The following is a 15,393-nucleotide window of genomic DNA, read 5'->3' as shown; positions in this document are numbered from 1 at the left end:
GCCCGAGATTCGATCGTCGGTATCTCAATACCTAGTTCAATCTCGTTATCGGCAAGTCTCTTTACTCGTTCTGTAAGGCAACATCCCGTAACTAACTCATTAGTCATATTGCTTGCAAGGCTTATAGTGATGTGCATTACCGAGAGGGCCCAGAGATACCTCTGATACACGGAGTGACAAATCCTAATCTCGATCTATGCCAACTCAACAAACACCATCGGAGACACCTGTATAGCATCTTTATAGTCACCCAGTTACGTTGTGACGTTTGATAGCACACTAAGTGTTCCTCCGGTATTTGGGAGTTGCATAATCTCATAGTCATAGGAACATGTATAAGTTATGGAGAAAGCAATATCGGTAAACTAAACGATCAAAGTGCTAAGCTAACGGATGGGTCAAGTCAATCACATCATTCTCTAATGATGTGATCCCGTTTATCAAATGACAACTCTTTGTCCATGGCTAGGAAACTTAACCATCTTTGATCAACGAGCTAGTCAGGTAGAGGCATACTAGTGACACTCTGTTTGTCTATGTATTCACACATGTACTAAGTTTCTAGTTAATACAATTCTAGCATGAATAATAAACATTTATCATGATATAAGGAAATATAAATAACAACTTTATTATTGCCTCTAGGGCATATTTCCTTCAGTCTCCCACTTGCACTAGAGTCAATAATCTAGATTACACAGTAATGATTCTAACACCCATGGAGTCTTGGTGTTGATCATGTTTTGCTCGTGAGAGAGGCTTAGTCAACGGATCTGCAACATTCAGATCCGTATGTATCTTGCAAATCTCTATGTCTCCCTCCTTGACTTGATCGCGGATGGAATTGAAGCGTCTCTTGATGTGCTTGGTTCTCTTGTGAAATCTGGATTCCTTTGCCAAGGCAATTACACCAGTATTGTCACAAAAGATTTTCATTGGACCCGATGCACTAGGTATGACACCTGGATCGGATATGAACTCCTTCATCTAGACTCCTTCATTTGCTGCTTCCGAAGCAGCTATGTACTCCGCTTCACATGTAGATCCCGCCACGATGCTCTGCTTGGAACTGCACCAACTGATAGCTCCACCATTCAATAAAAACACGTATCTGGTTTCTGACTTAGAGTCACCCGGATCAGTGTCAAAGCTAGCATCGACGTAACCGTTTACGACGAGCTCTTTGTCACCTCCATAAACGAGAAACATATCCTTAGTCCTTTTCAGGTATTTCAGGATGTTCTTGACCGCTTTCCAGTGATCCACTCCTGGATTACTTTGGTACCTCCCTGCTAAACTGATAGCAAGGCACACATCAAGTCTGGTACACAACATTTCATACATGATAGAACCTATGGCTGAAGCATAGGGAATGAATTTCATTTTCTCTCTATCTTCTGAAGTGGTCGGGCATTGAGTCTGACTCAACTTCACACCTTGTAACACAGGCAAGAACCCTTTCTTTGCTTGATCCATTTTGAACTTCTTCAAAACCTTATCAAGGTATGTGCTTTGTGAAATTCCAATTAAGCATCTTGATCTATCTCTATAGATCTTGATGCCTAATATATAAGTAGCTTCACCGAGGTCTTTCATTGAAAAATTCTTATTCAAGTATCCTTTTATGTTATTCAGAAATTCAGTATCATTTCCAATCAACAATATGTCATCTACATATAATATCAGAAATGCTACAAAGCTCCCACTCACTTTCTTGTAAATACAGGCTTCTCCAAAAGTCTGTATAAAACCATATGCTTTGATCACACTATCAAAGCGTATATTCCAACTCCGAGAGGCTTGCAACAGTCCATAAATGGATCGCTGGAGCTTGCACACTTTGTTAGCACCTTTTGGATCGACAAAACCTTCTGGTTTCATCATATACAACTCTTCTTTAAGATATCCATTAAGGAATGCAGTTTTGACATCCATTTGCCAAATTTCATAATCATAAAATGCGGCAATTGCTAACATGATTCGGACGGACTTAAGCATCGCTATGGGTGAGAAGGTCTCATCGTAGTCAACTCCTTGAACTTGTCGAAAACCTTTTGCAACAAGTCGAGCTCTGTAGACAGCAACATTACCGTCAGCGTCAGTCTTCTTCTTGAAGATCCATTTATTCTCTATGGCTTGCCGATCATCGGGCAAGTCAACCAAAGTCCACACTTTGTTCTCATACATGGACCCCATCTCATATTTCATGGCCTCAAGCCATTTTGCGGAATCTGGGCTCATCATCGCTTCCTCATAGTTCATAGGTTCGTCATGGTCAAGTAACATGACCTCCAGAACAGGATTACCGTACCACTCTGGTGCGGATCTTACTCTAGTTGACCTACGAGGTTCGGCAGTAACTTGATCAGAAGTTTCATGATCATCATCATTAGCTTCCTCACTTACTGGTGTAGGAATCACTGGAACTGATTTCTGTGATGAACTACTTTCCTATAAGGGAGTAGGTACAATTACCTCGTCAAGTTCTACTTTCCTCCCACTCACTTCTTTCGAGAGAAACTCCTTTTCTAGAAAGGATCCATTCTTAGCAATGAATATCTTGCCTTCGGATCTGTGATAGAAGGTGTACCCAACAGTCTCTTTTGGGTATCCTATGAAGACACATTTCACCGATTTGTGTTCGAGCTTATCAGGTTGAAGCTTTTTCACATAAGCATCGCAACCCCAAACTTTAAGAAATGGCAACTTGGGTTTCTTGCCAAACCACAGTTCATAAGGTGTCGTCTCAACGGATTTTGATGGTGCCCTATTTAACGTGAATGCAGCTGTCTCTAAAGCATAACCCCAAAACGATAGCGGTAAATCAGTAAGAGACATCATAGATCACACCATATCTAATAAAGTGCGGTTACGACGTTCAGACACACCATTACGCTGTGGTGTTCTAGGTGGCGTGAGTTGCGAAACTATTCCGCATTGTTTCAAATGAAGACCAAACTCGTAACTCAAATATTCTCCGCCACGATCAGATCGTAGAAACTTAATTTTCTTATTACGATGATTTTCCACTTCATTCTGAAATTCTTTGAAGTTTTCAAATGTTTCAAACTTATGTTTCATCAATTAGATATACCCATATCTGCTCAAATCATCTGTGAAGGTAAGAAAATAACGATCCCCGCCACGAGCATCAACACTCATCGGACCGCATACATCAGTATGTACTATTTCCAACAAGTCTGTTGCTCGCTCCATTGTTCCGGAGAACGGAGTCTTAGTCATCTTTCCCATGAGGCATGGTTCGCAAGCATCAAGTGATTCATAATCATGTGATTCCAAAAGTCCATCAACATGGAGTTTCTTCATGCGCTTTACACCAATATGACCTAAACGACAGTGCCACAAATAAGTTGCACTATCATTATTAAACTTATATCTTTTGGCTTCAATACTATGAACATGTGTATCACTACTATCAAGATTTAGTAAAAATAGACCACTCATCAAGGATGCATGACCATAAAAGATATTACTCATATAAATAGAACAACCATTATTCTTTGGTTTAAATGAATAACCGTCTCGCATCAAACAAGATCCAGATATAATGTGCATGCTCAATGCTGTCACCAAATAACAATTATTTATGTCTAAAACTAATCCCGAAGGTAGATGTAGAGGTAGCGTGCCGACGGTGATCACATCGACTTTGGAACCATTTCCCACGTGCATCGTCACCTCATCCTTAGGCAATCTTCACTTAATCTGTAGCCCCTGTTTCGAGTTGCAAATATTAGCAACAGAACCAGTATCAAATACCCAGGCGCTACTGCAAGCATTAGTAAGGTACACATCAATAACATGTATATCAAATATACCTTTCACTTTGCCATCCTTCTTCTCCGCCAAATACTTGGGGCAGTTCCGCTTCCAGTGACCAGTCCCTTTGCAGTAGAAGCACTCAGTCTCAGGCTTAGGTCCAGACTTGGGCTCTTCACTTGAGCAGCAACTTGCTTGTCGTTCTTCTTGAAGTTCCCCTTCTTCCCTTGACCCTTTTTCTTGAAACTGGTGGTCTTGTTGACCATCAACACTTGATGCTCCTTCTTTGTTTCTACCTCCACAACCTTTAGCATTGCGAAGAGCTCGGGAATTGTCTTATCCATCCCTTGCATATTATAGTTCATCACGAAGCTCTTATAGCTTGGTGCCAGTGATTGAAGAACTCTGTCAATGACACAATCATCACGAAGATTAACTCCCAGTTGAGTCAAGTGGTTGTGGTACCCAGACATTCTGAGTATATGTTCACTGACAGAACTATTCTCCTCCATCTTGCAGCTGTAGAATTTATTGGGGACTTCATATCTCTCAATCCGGGCATTTGCTTGAAATATTAACTTTAACTCCTGAAACATCTCATATGCTCCATGACGTTCAAAACGTCGTTGAAGTCCCGGTTCTAAGCCGTAAAGCATGGCACACTGAACTATCGAGTAGTCATCAGCTTTGCTCTGCCAGGTGTTCACAATATTTGGCGTTGCTCCTGCAGCGGGTTTGTCACCTAGCGGTTCTTCTAGGATGTAATTCTTCTGTGTAGCAATGACGATAATCCTCAAGTTATGGACCCAGTCCGTGTAGTTGCTACCATCATCTTTCAACTTAGCTTTCTCTAGGAACGCATTAAAATTCAACGGAACAACAACACGAGCCATCTATCTACAACAACATAGACATGCAAAATACTATCAGGTACTAAGTTCATGATAAATTAAAGTTCAATTAATGAAATTACTTAAGAACTCCCACTTAGATAGACATCCCTCTAATCATCTAAGTGATCACGTGATCCACATCAACTAAACCATGTCCAATCATCACGTGAGATGGAGTAGTTTTCAATGGTGAACATCACTATGTTGATCATATCTACTATATGATTCACGCTCGACCTTTTGGTCTCGGTGTTCCGTGGCCATATCTGTATATGCTAGGCTCGTCAAGTTTAACCCGAGTATTCTTCGTGTGCAAAACTAGCTTGCACCCATTGTATGTGAATGTAGAGCTTATCACACCCGATCATTGATAACCCACAAGTATAGGGGATCGCAACAACTTTCGAGGGTAGAGTGTTCAACCCAAATTTATTGATTCGACACAAGGGGAGCCAAAGAATATTCTCAAGTATTAGCAGCTGAGTTGCCAATTCAACCACACCTGGAAACTTGGTATCTGCAGCAAAGTGTTTAGTAGCAAAGTAATATGATAGTGGTGGTAGCAGCAACAAAAGTAAAGACAGCAAAAGTAATGTTTTTGGTATTTTGTAGTGATTGTAACAGTAGCAGCGGGAAAGTAAATAAGCGTAAACCAGTATATGGAAAACTCGTAGGCACCGGATCAGTGATGGATAATTATGCCGGATGCGGTTCATCATGTAACAGTCATAACATAGGGTGACACAGAACTAGCTCCAATTCATCAATGTAATGTAGGCATGTATTCCGTATATAGTCATACGTGCTTATGGAAAAGAACTTGCATGACATCTTTTGTCCTACCCTCCCGTGGCAGCGGGGTCCTATTGGAAACTAAGGGATATTAAGGCCTCCTTTTAATAGAGAACCGGAACAAAGCATTAGCACATAGTGAATACATGAACTCCTCAAACTATGGTCATCACCGGGAGTGGTCCCGATTATTGTCACTTCGGGGTTGCCGATCATAACACATAGTAGGTGACTATAGACTTGCAAGATAGGATCAAGAACTCACATATATTCATGAAAACATAATAGGTTCAGATATGAAATCATGGCACTCGGGCCCTAGTGACAAGCATTAAGCATAGCAAAGTCATAGCAACATCAATCTCAGAACATAGTGGATACTAGGGATCAAACCCTAACAAAACTAACTCGATTACATGATAAATCTCATCCAACCCATCACCGTCCAGCAAGCCTACGATGGAATTACTCACGCACGACGGTGAGCATCATGAAATTGGTGATGGAGGATGGTTGATGATGATGACGGCAAGGAATCCCCCTCTCCGGAGCCCCGAACGGACTCCAGATCAGCCCTCCCGAGAGGTTTTAGGGCTTGGCGGCGGCTCCGTATCATAAAACACGATGATTTCTTCTCTCTGATTTTTTCTCTCTCCGAAAGCAAATATATAGAGTTGGAGTTGGCGTCGGAGGGCATCCCGGGGGCCCACGAGGTAGGGGGCACGCCCTAGGGGGGGCGCCCCCCACCCTTGTGAACAGGGTGTGGCCCCCCTGGTCTTCATCTTTGGCGAGGATTTTTTATTATGTTTTCTAAGATGTTCCGTGGAGTTTCAGGTCATTCCGAGAATATTTGTTTTCTGCACATAAAACAACATCATGGCAATTCTGCTGAAAACAACATCAGTCCGGGTTAGTTCCATTCAAATCATACAAGTTAGAGTCCAAAACAAGGGCAAAACTGTTTGGAAAAGTAGATACGACAGAGACGTATCAACTCCCCCAAGCTTAAACCCTTGCTTGTTGTCAAGCAATTCAGTTGACAAATTGAAAGAAAGAAAGAAAAACTTTTACAAACTCTGTTTGCTCTTGTTGTTGTAACTATGTCAAGCCAACATTCAAGTTTTCAGCATAGATCATAACTAACCACATTTGCAATAATTCTCAGGCCTCATAATTACTCATATCAATAGCATAATCAACTGCGAGCCATAATAATAAATCTCAGATGACAACACTTTCTCAAAACAATCATAATATGATATAACAAGATGGTATCTCGCTAGCCCTTTCTGAGACCGCAAAACATAAATGCAGAGCACCTTTAAAGATCAAGGACTGACTAGACATTGTAATTCATGGTAAAAGAGATCCAATCATAGTCACACCCAATATAAATTAACAGTGATGAATGCAAATGACAGCTGTGCTCTCCAGCTAGTGCTTTTTAATAAGAGGGTGATGACTCAACATAAAAGTAAATGGATAGGCCCTTCGCAGAGGGAAGCAGGGATTTGTAGAGGTGCCAGAGCTCGGTTTTGAAATAGAGATAAGTTGCATTTTGAGCGGTATACTTTCATTGTCAACGTAACAACTAAGAGATGGCGATATCTTCCATGCTAAACACATTATAGGTGGTTCCCAAATAGAATGGTAAAGTTTATACTCCCCTCCACCAACAAGCATCAATCCATGGCTTGCTCAAAACAACGAGTGCCTCCAACATACATCAGGTCCCAGGGGGAGTTTTGTTTGCAATTAATTTTGATTTAGTTTGCATAAAGCATGGGACTGGGCATCCCGGTGACCAGCCATTTTCTCGTGAGTGAGGAGCAGAGTCCACTCCTCTTGAGAATAACCCGCCTAACACGGAAGATAAGGACAGCCTTGGTTGATACATGAGCTATTCGAGCATACAAAACAGAATGTTTATTTGAAGGTTTAGAGTTTGGCACATACAAATTTACTTGGAACGACAGGTAGATACCGCATATAGGAAGGTATAGTGGACTCATCTGGAATAACTTTGGGGTTTAAGGGATTGGATGCACAAGCAGTATTCCCGCTTAGTACAGGTGAAGGCTAGCAAAAGACTGGGAAGCGACCAACTAGAGAGCGACAACAGCCATGTACATGCATTAAAATTAATAAATATTGGATGCAAGCATGAGTAGGATATAATCCACCATGAACATAAATATCGTGAAGGCTATGTTGATTTTGTTTCAACTACATGCATGAACATGTGCCAAGTCAAGTCACTTAAATCATTCAAAGGAGGATACCACCCCATCATACCACATCATAATCATCGCAATAGCATGTTGGCACACAAGATAAGTCATTATAACTCATAGCTAATCAAGCATGGCACAAGCAACTATGATCTTTAATTGTCATTGCAAACATGTTTATTCATAATAAGCTGAATCAAGAACGAGGGACTCATCATATTTACAAAAACAAAAGAGGTCGAGTTCATACCAGCTTTTCTCATCTCAGTCAGTCCATCATATATCATCATAATTGCCTTTCACTTGCACGACCGTACGGTGTGAATAATAATAAGAGTGTACGTGCATTGGACTAAGCTGGAATCTGCGAGCATTCAATAAACAGGAGAAGACAAAGCAATATGGGCTCTTGGTTAAATCAACAATAATGCTTATAAGAGCCACTTCAACAATTTAATTATGGTCTTCTCCTACTGACCCCCAAAGAAAAAAAAAGAAAAAAAACTGTTTACATGGGAAAGCTCCCAACAAGCAAAAGAAGAACGGGAAATATTTTTGGGTTTTCTTTTTAATTATTACTACTACAGCAGAAAAAATAAACTACTACTAATTTTTTTGGTTTTTCTTAAGGTTTAACAAACACACAAGAAGAAAGCAGGAAAAAGAAACTAAACTAGCATGGATATTACAGAGAAAAAGTATGAGCACCGACATCTAGCAACGAGTGTGTGTGAACATAAATGTAATGTCGGTGAGAAATACGTACTCCCCCAAGCTTAGGCTTTTGGCCTAAGTTGGTCTATGGCCACGGCTGGCCTGGCGGATATCCATAATAATAGTTGTTGGGGTCGTACTGCGATGAAGAATAGTTGGGATCATACTGATGTGCAGCGGTTATCGCCTGCTAAGCTGCAGCGTGGAGTCGAGCTGCCTCCGCTCTCCTCTCGTACTCTTCTGCCTCCTCTCTGGTAATAACATATCTTCTTTTTGTTTGTGAATCAAAGAAGGCAGGAGCAGGGAGAGTAATACAGAAAACACGTCGTTTATCAAAAATTAAACGATATAAGAGAGGTGATTCAGGCCTCTCGACAAACTGGTGCGAAGCCATAGAGTTATAATCTAAATATGCAGGAGGCAACTCCGTATCACCCTCACGAATGTCTATCTCAAGAAAATGAGCTAAGCGGGTTGCATAAATTCCTCCAAAGAAATCTCCATTATGTCTATTATTATGCAACCTACGAGCTACAATGGCTCCCATATGATAAGATTGGTCTCCTAACACAGCACTCCTAAGAATGCTAATATCAGGGACACACATGTGACATGCTTCATCCTTAGCATTTATGCATCTACCGATGAAGAGAGCAAAATAATGTATAGCAGGAAAGTGAATGCTCCCTATGGTAGCCTGTGTTATATCTCTAGATTCCCCCATAGTTATACTAGCAAGAAAGTTTCTAAATTCAGATTTAGGGGGATCCCTAAAACTACCCCATGATGGAAGTTTGCAAGCAGAAGTGAAATCCTCTAAGTCCATGGTATAAGATTTGTCATAGAGATCAAACATGACTGAAGGAGAATTACGCGAAGATGAATACTCAAACCTCCTCACAAAGGAACTTGTGAGATCATGATACTGGGGGCATTTGTTAGCCTCAAAATCCTCAAGACCGGCATTGCGCAAATATGCTTTGAATTCTTCTTTAATTCCCGCACGGTCCATAAAATTTTCCGACGGCCATTCGCAAGGCCGTACTGGAGCGTCTCTTGGTGGATCCTCGTCAGCATCACGTATAGCAATCCTGGGTCCTCGCTTCTTAGAGGAACCACCTTGGAACATCTTCCTAAGCATATTGTTTTTCTCTGAAAAATTCTGAAATTTTTAGTAACTTCAAACAAAAGTAAACCAACTTCAATAATATTGATAGCAACTACTCCTACAAGTGCCTAGAGCCTATATCAAGCATTAGAACTACTTGGAACCATATAAATTTGACATGCAAACTCAAGAACATGGTCACCTATGCAGCACAAATTTGCAAAGAATAAAGCACTAGAACAAAAACTAATTGGACCAATGGAGGAGTCACATACCAAGGAACAATCTCCTCAAGCAGTTTTGCGAGAGGTGCTTTGAGCAAGGAGATCGAAAATCACATCAAAAGTGGCTGGAACTCGTGCTTGAGTTGGTTTTTCGGGTTTGTGTGAGGCAGAGGAAGAAGATGGGTGCTGGGATAAGTGGAGGAGGGCCACCGTGGGCCCACGAGGCAGGGGGTGCGCCCTAGAGGGGGGGGGGCGCCCACCACCCTCGTGGCCAGGTGGCAGCTGCTCCCGTGGTAATTTTTGCACAGTAAATCCTCAAATATTCCCGAAAAAATCATATTAAATTGGCATGTCATTGTGAGGACTTTTATTTTTGGGATATTTTTATATTGCACGGATAAGTCAGGAAACAGACAGAAAATACTATTTTTACTTTATTTAATATAAATAACAGAATGTAAAAGTGGGGTACAGAAGGTTGTGCTTATAGTTTCATCCATCTCATGCTCATCAAAAAGAATCCACTAACAAGGTTGATCAAGTCTTGTTAACAAACTCATTCCGATAATCACAAAGCCGGAGAAATTTCGAATAACACTAAGTTACCTCAACGGGGATATGCACATCCCCAATAATAAGTATATCATATTTCTTCTTGACAGTAGGAAGAGGAAATTCAAAACCTCCAATTATAATCGATGGAATTTTTCCAATGGAATTGATACTATGAACTTGAAGTTGTTTCCTCGGAAAGTGTACCGTATGCTCATTACCATTAACATGAAAAGTGACATTGCCTTTTTTGCAATCAATAACAGCCCCTGCAGTATTAAGAAAAGGTCTTCCAAGAATAATAGACATACTATCATCCTCGGGAATATCAAGTATAACAAAGTCCGTTAAAATAGTAACGTTTGCAACCACAACGGGCACATCCTCACAAATACCGACAGGTATAGCAGTTGATTTATCAGCCATTTGCAAAGATATTTCAGTAGGTGTCAACTTATTCAAGTCAAGTCTACGATATAAAGAAAGAGGCATAACACTAACACCGGCTCCAAGATCACATAAAGCAGTTTTAATATAATTTCTTTTAATGGAGCAAGGTATAGTAGGTACTCCGGGGTCTCCAAGTTTCTTTGGTATTCCACCCTTAAAAGTATAATTAGCAAGCATGGTGGAAATCTCAGCTTCCAGTATCTTTCTTTTATTAGTAATGATATCCTTCATATATTTAGCATAAGGATTTGTTTTGAGCACATCAGTTAATCGCATACGCAAAAAGATAGGCCTAATCATTTCAGCAAAGCGCTCAAAATCTTCATCATCCTTTTTCTTGGATGGTTTTGGAGGAAAAGGCATGGGTTTCTGAACCCAAGGTTTCCTTTCTTTACCATGTTTCCTAGCAACAAAGTCTCTTTTATCATAACGTTGATTCTTTGATTGTGGGTTATCAAGATCAACAGCAGGTTCAATTTCTACATCATTGTCATTACTAGGTTGAGCATCATCATGAACATCATCATTAATATTTTCACTAGGTTCATGTTCATTACCAGATTGTGTTTCAACATCAGACATAGAGATATCATTTGGATTATCAGGTGGTTCAGCAATAGGTTCACTAGAAGTTTGCACAGTTCTATCATTTTTTCTTCTTCTTCTTTTTAGAAGAACCAGGAACATCAATATTATTTCTTTGAGAATCTTGCTCGATTCTCTTAGGGTGGCCTTCAGGATACAAAGGTTCCTGAGTCATTCTACCAGTTCTAGTAAGCACTCTAACAACATAATCATTTTTCTTACTATTCATTTCATCAAGCACTTCTTTTTGAGCCTTAAGTACTTGTTCTATTTGAGTGGTAACCATAGAAGCATGTTTTCTAACAAGTTTAAGTTCACCTTTAATATTAGCCATATAATCACCCAAGCGTCTAATCATATAAGCATTTTCTTTTAATTGTCTACCAAAATAAGCATTGAAGTATTCTTGCTTAAACATAAAGTTATCAAACTCATCCAAGCACTGACTAGCAATTTTAGTAGGAGGGACTTCAGCTTTATCATATCTACAGAGAGAATTTACCTTTACTACCTGTGTCGGGATATCGGGATCAGGAGGTTCTTCAGTAAATAAAGAATCGAGATCATATGTTTCTTCAACAGGCGGTATATTAAGACCATGTATTTCTTCAATAGGAGGTAAATTCTTAACATCTTCAGCTTTAATACCTTTTTCTTTCATAGATTTCTTTGCCTCTTGCATATCTTCGGGACTGAGGAATAGAACACCTCTCTTCTTCGGAGTTGGTTTAGGAATAGACTCAGTAATTGGAGCAGGAGCTGGCTCAGGAGGTGCCCAATTATTTTCATTTGTCAACATATTATTCAATAGAATTTCAGCTTCATCCGGTGTTCTTTCCCTGAAAAGAGAACCAACACAACTATCCAGGTAATCTCTGGAAGCATCGGTTAGTCCATTATAAAAGATATCGAGTATTTCAGGTTTCTTAAGAGGATGATCAGGCAAAGCATTAAGTAACTTGAGAAGCCTCCCCCAAGCTTGTGGGAGACTCTCTTCTTTAATTTGCACGAAGTTGTATATTTCCCTCAAAGCAGCTTGTTTCTTATGAGCAGGGAAATATTTAGCGGAGAAGTAATAAATCATATCCTGGGGATTACGCACACAACCAGGATCAAGATAAGTAAACCATATCTTAGCATCACCCTTTAATGAGAATGGAAATATTTTAAGTATATAGAAGTAACGCGATCTCTCATCATTAGTGAACAGGGCAACTATATCATTTAACTTAGTAAGATGTGCCACAACAGTTTCAGATTCATAGCCATAAAACGGATCAGATTCAACCAAAGTAATTATATCAGGATCAACAGAGAGTTCATAATCCTTATCAGGAACATAGATAGGTGAAGTAGCAAAAGCAGGGTCAGGTTTCATTTTATCTCTAAGTGATTCTTTGTTCCATTTAACTAATAACCTCTTAAGCTCATATCTATCTTTGCAAGCTAAAATAGCGGCAGAAGATTCCATATAAAAAAGATAGCCCTCAGGGATAACAGGCATATTTTCATCATCACTATCATCATCGTATTCAGATTCAATAGTTTCTTTTTCTCTAGCCCTAGCAATTTGTTCATCAAGAAATTCACCAAGGGGCACAGTAGTATCAGGCATAGAAGCAGTTTCATCATAAGTATCATGCATAGCAGAAGTGACATCATCAATAACATGCGACATATCAGAACGAATAGCAGAAGCAGGTTTAGGTGTTGCTAGCCTACTCATAACAGAAGGTGAATCAAGTGCAGAGCTAGATGGCAGTTCCTTACCTCCCCTCGTAGTTGAGGGATAAATTGTTGTCTTAGCGTCTTTCAAGTTCTTCATAGTGTCCAGCAGATATAAATCCCAAGTGACTCAAAGAATAGAGCTATGCTCCCCGGCAACGGCGCCAGAAATTAGTCTTGATAATCCACAAGTATAGGGGATCGCAACAGCTTTCGAGGGTAGAGTATTCAACCCAAATTTATTGATTTGACACAAGGGGAGCCAAAGAATATTCTCAAGTATTAGCAACTGAGTTGTCAATTCAACCACACCTGGAAACTTAGTATCTGCAGCAAAGTGTTTAGTAGCAAAGTAATATGATAGTGGTGGTAGCAGCAACAAAAGTAAAGACAACAAAAGTAATGTTTTTGGTATTTTGTAGTGATTGTAACAGTAGCAGTGGGAAAGTAAATAAGCATAAACCAGTATATGGAAAACTCGTAGGCACCAGATCAGTGATGGATAATTATGCCGGATGCGGTTCATCATGTAACAGTCATAACATAGGGTGACATAGAACTAGCTCCAATTCATCAATGTAATGTAAGGCATGTATTCCGTATATAGTCATACGTGCTTATGGAAAAGAACTTGCATGACATCTTTTGTCCTCCTCCCGTGGTAGCGGGGTCCTAACGGAAACTAAGGGATATTAAGGCCTCCTTTTAATAGAGTACCGGGACAAAGCATTAACACATAGTGAATACATGAACTCCTCAAACTACGATCATCACCGGGAGTGGTCCTGATTATTGTCACTTCGGGGTTGCTGGATCATAACACATAATAGGTGACTATAGACTTGGAGGATAGGATCAAGAACTCACATATATTCATGAAAACATAATAGGTTCAGATCTGAAATCATGGCACTCGGGCCCTAGTGACAAGCATTAAGCATAGCAAAGTCATAGCAACATCAATCTCTCAGAACATAGTGGATACTAGGGATCAAACCCTAACAAAACTAACTCGATTACATGATAAATCTCATCCAACCCATCACCGTCCAGCAAGCCTATGATGGAATTACTCACGCACGGCGGTGAGCATCGTGAAATTGGTGATGGAGGATGGTTGATGATGACGACGGCGACGAATCCCCCTCTCCGGAGCCCCGAACGGACTCCAGATCAGCCCTCCGGAGAGGTTTTAGGGCTTGGCGGCGGCTCCGTATCGTAAAACGCGATGATTTCTTCTCTCTGATTTTTTCTCTCCGAAAGCAAATATATAGAGTTGGAGTTGGCGTCGGAGGGCATCTTGGGGGCCCACGAGGTAGGGGGGCGCGCCCTAGGGGGGGGGGCGCCCCCACCCTCGTGAACAGGGTGTGGGCCCCCTGGTCTTCATCTTTGGCAAGGATTTTTTTTATTTTTTCTAAGATGTTCCGTGGAGTTTCAGGTCATTCCGAGAATATTTGTTTTCTGCACATAAAACAACATCATGGCAATTCTGCTGAAAACAGCGTCAGTCCGGGTTAGTTCCATTCAAATCATACAAGTTAGAGTCCAAAACAAGGGCAAAAGTGTTTGGAAAAGTAGATACGACCGAGACGTATCAATCATCACGTGGTGTCTCGGCACGATGAACTATAGCAACGGTGCATACTCAGGGAGAACACTTATACCTTGAAATTTAGTGAGAAATCATCTTATAATGCTACCATCGAACTAAGCAAAATAAGATGCATATGAAGGAAATATGCCCTAGCGGCAATAATAAAGTTGTTATTTATATTTCCTTATATCGTGATAAATGTTTATTATTCATGCTAGAATTGTATTAACCGGAAACTTAGTACATGTATGAATACATAGACAAACAGAGTGTCACTAGTTTGCCTCTACTTGACTAGCTCGTTGAATCAATGATGGTTATGTTTCCTAACCATAGACATGAGTTGTCATTTGATTAACGGGATCACATCATTAGAGAATGATGTGATTGACTTGACCCATCTGTTAGCTTAGCACGATGATCGTTTAGTTTGTTGCTATTGCTTTCTCCATAACTTATACATGTTCCTATGACTATGAGATCATGCAACTCCCGAATACTGAAGGAACACTTTGTGTTCTACCAAACGTCACAACGTAACTGGGTGATTATAAAGGTGCTCTACAGGTGTCTCCGATGGTGTTTGTTGAGTTGGCATAGATCGAGAATAGGATTTGTCACTCCGATTGTCGGAGAGGTATCTCTAGGCCCTCTCGGTAATATACATCACTATAAGCCTTGCAAGCAATGTAGCTAATGAGTTAGTTACGAGTTGTAGCATTACAGAATGAGAAAAGAGACTTGC

The sequence above is a fragment of the Triticum urartu genome, chromosome 5 (genome assembly GCF_003073215.2).
Source record: "Triticum urartu cultivar G1812 chromosome 5, Tu2.1, whole genome shotgun sequence".
Classification (NCBI taxonomy): Eukaryota; Viridiplantae; Streptophyta; class Magnoliopsida; order Poales; family Poaceae; genus Triticum; species Triticum urartu.
Note: the sequence above shows the minus strand (reverse complement) of the source record.